The sequence below is a fragment of the Capricornis sumatraensis genome, chromosome 12, assembly GCF_032405125.1.
Source record: "Capricornis sumatraensis isolate serow.1 chromosome 12, serow.2, whole genome shotgun sequence".
Taxonomy (NCBI): domain Eukaryota; kingdom Metazoa; phylum Chordata; class Mammalia; order Artiodactyla; family Bovidae; genus Capricornis; species Capricornis sumatraensis.
Window position 1 is genome coordinate 63,913,622 of NC_091080.1, and position 8,042 is coordinate 63,921,663.

Genomic DNA, 8,042 nt, shown 5'->3' on the forward strand with positions numbered 1-8,042 from the left:
CATGGAATAACTCTCCATCTGTTTATGTAGTCTTTGATTTCTTTAATCAGTATCTTATAATTTGCTGTATACAGTTCTTTCGTCTTCTTAGGTAGGATTATTCCTATATATTTTATTCTTTTTGTTGCAATGGTAAATGTGATTGAGTCCTTAGTTTCTCTTTATGAGTTTTCATTGTTAGTATATAAGAATGCAAGTAATTTCTGTTATTGATTTTGTATCCTGTGTCATTGCTAAATTCACTGATTCAGTTCAGTTCAGTCGCTCAGTTGTGTCTGACTCTTTGCGACCCCATGGACAGCAGCACATCAGGCCTCCCAGTACATCACCAACTCTCAGAGTTTACCTAAACTCATGGCCATTGCGTTGGTGATGCCATCCAACCATCTCATCCTTTGTCATCCCCTTCTCTTCCAGCCCTCAATCTTTCCTAGCATCAGGGTCTTTTCAAATGAGTCAGCTCTTTGCATCAGGTGGCCAAAGTATTGGAGTTTCAGCTTCACCATCAGTCTTTCTAATGAACACCCAGGACTGATCTTTAGGATAAACTGGTTGGATCTCCTTGCGGTCCAAGGGACTCTCAAGAGTCTTCTCCAACACCACAGTTCAAAAGCATCAGTTCTTCAGCGCTCAGCTTTCTTTATAGTCCAACTCTTACATCCATACATGACTACTGGAAAAACCATAGCCTTGACTAGATGGACCTTTGTTGACAAAGTAATGTCTCAGCTTTTTAACAGACTGTCTATATTGGTCATAACTTTCCTTCCAAGAAGTAAGCGTCTTTTAATTTCATGGCTGCGGTCACCACCTGCAGTGATTTTGGAGCCCAAAACAATAAAGTCAACCACTGTTTCCACTGTTTCCCCATCTATTTGTCATGAAGTGATGGGACCAGATGCCGTGATCTTAGTTTTCTGAATGTTGAACTTTAAGCCAACTTTTTCACTCTCCTCTTTCACTTTCATCAAGAGGCTCTTTAGTTCTTCTTCACTTTCTGCCATAAGGGTGGTATCATCTGCATATCTGAGGTTATTGATATTTCTCCCGGCAATCTTGATTCCAGCTTGTGCTTCATTCAGCTCAGCATTTCTCATGATATACTCTGCATACAAGTTAAATAAGCAGGGTGACAATATACAGCCCTGACATACTCCTTTCCTGATTTGGAACCAGTCTGTTGTTCCATGTCCAGTTCTAACTGTTGCTTCCTGACCTGCATACAGGTCCTCAAGAGGCAGGTCAGGTGGTCTGGTATTCCCATCTCTTTAAGAATTTTCCACAGTTTATTGTGATCCACACAGTCAAAGGCTTTGGTATAGTCAATAAAGCAGAAATAGATGTTTTCCTGGAACTTTTGCTTTTTCAGTGATCCAGCGGATGTTGGCAATTTGATCTCTGGTTCCTCTGCCTTTTCTAAAACCAGCTTGAACATCTGGGAGTTCACAGTTCACGTATTGCTGAAGCCTGGCTTAGAGAATTTTGAGCATTTGTTTACTAGCATGTGAGTTGAGTGCAATTGTGTGGTAGTTTGAGCATTCTTTGGCATTGCCTTTCTTTGGGATTGGAATGAAAACTGACCTTTTGCAGTCCTGTGGCCACTGCTGAGTTTTCCAAATTTGCTGGCATATTGAGTTCAATACTTTCACAGCATCATCTTTTAGGATTTGAAATAGCTCTAGTAATTTTCTGATAGTATCTTTAGGGTTTTTTATGTATAGTATCATGTCATGTGCAATCAGTGAGAGCTTTATTTCTTCTTTTCTGATCTGGATTCCTTTTATTTCTTTTTCTTCTCTGTTTGCTGTAGCTAAGACTTCCAAAACTATGTTGAGTGATAGTGGTGAAAGTGGACACCCTTGTGTTGTTCCTGATCTTAGGGGGAATGCTTTCAGTTTTTCACCATTGAGAAAAATGTTTGCTGTGGGCTTATTATATATGTCCTTTACCATGTTGAGGTAGATTCTTTCTATGCCCATTTTTGGAAGAGTTTTAATCATAAATGGGTACTGAATTTTGTCAAGGGCTTTTTCTGTATCTATTGAGATTATCATATAGTTTTTATCTTTCAATTTGTTAATATGGTGTATCACACTGATTAATTTGCGTATATTGAAGAATCTTTGCATCCCTGGAATAAACCCAACTTGATCATGGTGTATGAGCTAAAACCCAAACTATTAACCACAGTGTCAATGCCGCCTCCATAATAATATGACCCATAGTTGGGTGGTGGCAGTGGTTTAGTCACTAAGTCATGTCTAACCCTTGTGACCCCGTGGACTATGGTCCTCCAAGCACCTCTGTCCATGAGATTTCCCAGGCAGGAATACTGGAGTGGGTTCCCATTTCCTTCTCCAAGTATGATCCATAATTAAACTAACACAGAATGAAATTGTATGTGGATAAATAATAAAAAAATATTACTGACGGAAATCAGTACAATGTGAAAGTAGAATGAAAACAGACAATGGTGTAGACTCATTAATTTATTTTGTTTTATTCTGTAAAAGATCCTGAGCCAAGTGCTACAATGAGATATTTCTCTGGTAATAGTTTCATTCAATCCTTCCTAGAGTATAAAATTAATTTTTTGAGGTCTTTTTCAGATTTTTGGTTCAGAAACATTAAAAAATCTTATAATCATTACTGTTCATCTGTGACTAGCCATATCTAGTTGAAATTTATACATCAGGGACATAAAGACTTTCACCCACAAAGTAAGAAATTACAATAACATAAAAATAGTGAAGTATAGGGACTTCCCTGGTGGTCCAGAGTTAAGACTCCATGCTTTCACTTCAGGGGACATGGGTTCAATCCCTGGCTGGGGAACTAAGATCTCACATGCTGTGTGGCTCAGCCAAAATAATAATAATAAGTATAAACAAAGTGTAATAGGGGTGAAATTATTTTCCTAGCTTTGTCCAAAAAAGTTCAACTTTAAATTTATCATACATGCATTAAAGGGGTGAGCACTCCATTCCATAATCTAACTTCTTTGAACTGAAAAGGTATTAAACATTGTAAAGAAATTAGTGTACATTCAAATTTTCACATTAGATTTAACCTCTCAACATTTTAGGAAGGCTGTGGCAAAGAGAAAGACATTGTTTTTCTTTAGGCTAAAACTATATAAAATAATATATATTCAAATATTTCTTCAATTAATCCATTTCATATGACCTACTAAAAAGAAATCCCAAAGGAATACTACAATAAATGACACTACATTCAACTTTTGCAAACCACAAATTGTCCCTATAATGTCACATTTCATTTTAACCCAATTTCAAGAATATAACTCTCCAATTCTCAAAGGTAATTTAGGCTGTATTCAACACTAAAAGGTTTCAGCTTTAGTTAATATGGTCTTCATTGTTGCTTGAACATCATGTACCTAAAATATTGGAACAAGTTAATGTGGTAAAGCAACCAGAGGTACTGCTGTGAATGAAAGGCACTTTCTTGTGTGACTCCTGGAAAACAAGTTTTTTGACTTTATAGAAACACTGTATGTATTATTTTAGCAGTCATCAAGAAATTACCAACCTAATGCCTATAAACAGAATAGTTAAAGCCTCTTTATAACAAATACTAAACCAAACTATACATAGTACACATACAAATTTTCAAAACACTCATATTACCTACCATTTAAACAAAGCTCATTGATTGAGTACTGTGACCAAAGGAATTTTATCCATTGTTTCTAATACAATTTCAAATGGAATCATTTGAAACCTTGATTAAAAATGTATACTGGTATGTCATGTAAAGTATTAGGGAATAAAAATGGGCTTTTTAAGACCCATTATACAAGTTTTGTTCTTTGAGGAACAGAAAGAAGCAAAATAACACATAGGATTTAAAATAATGCAAATCTTGCTACAATGCCCATCCTTAATTTTTTCCTACCATAGGGTTATATTAAGAAACAAAATTATCAAATGGAAGACCACACAGAGGCATCCACAAGCATTGTAAAAATCAATTTAAGAAGTGCAACTGTGGTTGTCTTTCCTGGGTTTTTAATTATGTGTTTGTTTGCCATGGTGGCCTAATTTAGTCAAGAAGATGAGCCAACATTAAAAGCTGGTAGGAGAGGTAAGTAATCCCCAGGGTGGGCTGCTTGTGCTCGGGAGTTTAAAAGCTACATATACAGAGGCAGAAGCCAAGGCCCATTTGAGAAGGGGGTCCACATGACAAACAGTGAAAGGCGAGCAAATCAAATTTTTCACAATTAGTTGAACAACAACTGTGACAGGTTTAGCGCTTAGCATTTTCATTTGTGTGCTCAAATTTGGTTATCTGTCCTCTTTTATGCAAATGCGATGTGACAGGAGAAGCTGGGAGCGCTCGAGCAGGCCAATCACTCACAACAGGGGCTAGGGCAGCTCGGCTGAGAGGCCGGGATTAAATGGACTGGATGCTGATGGATGAATGACAGGAACCGCGCTGAAAGCCTCATGAACTGATTTAAAACTTCTAAGGGAGGATGCCAAGAATATAATTATGCTTTATGCCCCAGCCTAAACTGTCAAAAATAAAAAGATAAAAGAAGAATATAAATTGTACCAAATATTATCAGCATTCATAATTTAACTAAACCCAGTATGTTTATCCTACATTGAAAAATAGATAAGATTGGAAAGCTATGTTCTTGTACCACAGGCCTTAGGACTGAGGCAAAGTTTAGCACTTTTAAAGTGGAGCCAATGGAAGGAAATCTGAGACATCACAGGTTTTCTCTTAACAGGCTTCCATCTCCAACAAGGCAGAGGTCCTCTCTGCAGTTGATGCAGTCAGTTCATCTTCAAATATATCTCTGCAAAGAGGTCAGGTTCAGGATGGCATCGCCTTTGTGCTCAGGACCTTGGAGAGCAACCACCAGCACCCAGGACACTCTGAGGGACCACTTCCATGAATGGGTAGGGTGTTTGGCCAACAGTCTATTATTCTATGAAGCCAGAAGTGTTGGAAAACACTAGGACTTGTTACCTAGTTCGCTTTGCCTAGGTCTTATAATTCTGTTGTTTCTAAAAATTCTTAATAGAATTTTTTACAACACCTCATTTCTCAGAGGGTAGGGTCTCCTGTCTGAGAGCAGGGATAATAACTATTGCCCTCTGTTCCTTTCAACATCTCAATTAACAACTTCTCTATTATCACTCCGCATACACACACACCTCCTTCTGGGAAGACATCAGTGACTTCAGACAAAAAGAAAAAGCCCACATATATGTACTTTATGGATGAATATATCTATATTTGGGCTTCCCAGGTGGCACTAGTTGTAAAGAAAGAAAGTGAAAGTGAAGTCACTCAGTCGTGTTCGACTCTTTGCGACCCTGTGGACTGTAGCCCACCAGGTTCCTCCTGACAATGGGATTCTCCAGGCAAGAATACTGGAGTGGGTTGCCAGTTCCTTCTCCAGGGGAATCTTCCCGACACAGGGATCAAACCCAGGTCTCCCTCATTGCAGGCAGATGCTTTAACCTCTGAGCCACCAGGGAAGCTCCCCTGCCTGCTAATCCAGGAGACATAAGAGATGTAGGTTTGATCCTTGGGTGGGGAAGATTCCCTGGAGGAAATGGCACCCCATTCCAGTATTTTTGCCTGGAGAATCCCATGGATAGAAGAGCCTGGCAGGCTATAGTCCATAGGGTTGCAAGTGATGTGACTTAGCACGCACACACGCACATCACATATCTATATATCTCTCTATGTTTGTATAAAGGGACAATGTAATCTTAAATTCTTTTTATAAAAAGGGAGGATACCAAACAATACTTTATGAAGAGATGTAGAAAGTAAAAATGGTAACAAAGGTAAACCATGTTTAAATGAGCTACATAATACTCATATTCAAGAAATACATAGGTATTAAAATGTAATTTGTTGCAGGTGATTGATACTATTAGTTAATAGAAACTTTTTGCTCTACAAGAAACTTTAACATAATCTGTTACCTTAGTCTTAAAATCATCATTCCTTTCTACAGGATTAATTACTATAGAGAATGTCATACAATTCAGAAAATACTAACTGGTATACATGTTTATTTAATTAAAAATTAAAATACTGATCCTGTGCAAAGTATTCGACCTTACTGTGCTAATGAGAAAGAAATCTTTAAACCTATCTTTAAAAGACAATAATAATATTACAAATTAAATGTTTGTTACTTAAGCTTTTTAAAATTGTTTATAGAAGTAAAAATATATATAAGGAAGGTGCACAAATCATAAGTGACATTTAACAAAGTAAACACACCTGTATAACCACCATTCAGATGAAAAAATATAGCATTACCAATGCTGCAGAAACCTGGTAATGCCTCTTCTCAGTCACTGACCCCTTCAAATATTGATATAACCACTCTAATTTCATCAGCACAGCTTGGTTTTGCCCATTTTTGAAACTCATAGAAATTGAATCTGATTAAGTCTACTCTTTGTAGTCTTTTGTGGGGAGACGAGAGTGACTAATACTTTATTCAATATTATGTTTGTGACATCTGCATTGTTGTGTGACAGTAGTTTATATTTTCTCATTGCAGAGTAGTCCACTGTGCACATGGCATATTCTTCCCGTTGATGGCCACTGGTTTGCTGCCAGCAACATTCTTGCCCATTTACTTTCAGTTCAGTTCAGTCGCTCAGTCGTATCCGACTCTTTGCGACCCCATGAATCGCGGCGCGCCAGGCCTCCCTGTCCATCACCAACTCCCAGAGTTCACTCAGATTCACGTCCATCGAGTCAGTGATGCCATCCAGCCATCTCATCCTCTGTCATCCCCTTCTCCTCCTGCCCCCAATCTGTCCCAGCATCAGGGTCTTTTCCAATGAGTCAACTCTTCGCATGAGGTGGCCAAAGTACTGGAGTTTCAGCTTTAGCATCATTTCTTCCAAAGAAATCCCAGGGCTGATCTCCTTCAGAATGGACTGGTTGGATCTCCTTGCAGTCCAAGGGACTCGCAAGAGTCTTCTCCAACACCACAGTTCAAAAGCATCAATTCTTCGGCACTCAGCCTTCTTCACAGTCCAACTCTCACATCCATACATGACTCCTGGAAAAACCATAGCCTTGACTAGATGGACCTTAGTCGTCAAAGTAATGTCTCTGCTTTTGAAAATGCTCTCTAGGTTGATCATAAGTTTTCTTCCAAGGAGTAAGCGTCTTTTAATTTCATGGCTGCAGTCACCATCTGCAGTGATTTTGGAGCCAAAAACAATAAAGTCAACCACTGTTTCCGCTGTTTCCCCATCTATTTCCCATGACGTGATGGGACCAGATGCCATGATCTTCATTTTCTGAATGTTGAGCTTTAAGCCAACTTTTTCACTCTCCTCTTTCACTTTCATCAAGAGGCTTTTTAGTTCCTCTTCACTTTCTGCCGTAAGGGTGGTGTCATCTGCCTATCTGAGGTTATTGATATTTCTCCCGGCAATCTTGATTCCAGCTTGTGCTTCTTCCAGTCCAGCGTTTCTCATGATGTACTCTGCATAGAAGTTAAATAAGCAGGGTGACAATATACAGCCTTGACGTACTCCTTTTCCTCTTTGGAACCAGTCTGTTGTTCCATGTCCAGTTCTAACTGTTGCTTCCTGACCTGCATACAAGATTTCTCAAGAGGGAGGTCAGGTGGTCTGGTATTCCCATCTCTCTCAGAATTTTCCACAGTTTACTGTGATCCACACAGTCAAAGGCTTTGGCATATTTTCATTTCTATGGAGTCTATATCTAGATGCAGGATTTCTGGGTCATTGAATGTACACATATATATAAACATGACTCTACAGCTTTAGCAGATCCTCCCTAACAGTTTTCTAAAGTAAAGTAAAGCCCTTTTTATATAGTCAGGAAATCTCACTGTCCTTTGAAACTTTCTTTTAGGTTACCAAGGGAAAAAATAAAGAAGAAAGAAAGAAAACAACTGACTAAAATTAAATACACATGGGGTTGAGGGAGGTGAGTGCTCAGTCGTCTGACTCTTTTGTGACCCCATGGACTGTAGGCCACTAGGCTCCTCTGTCCAT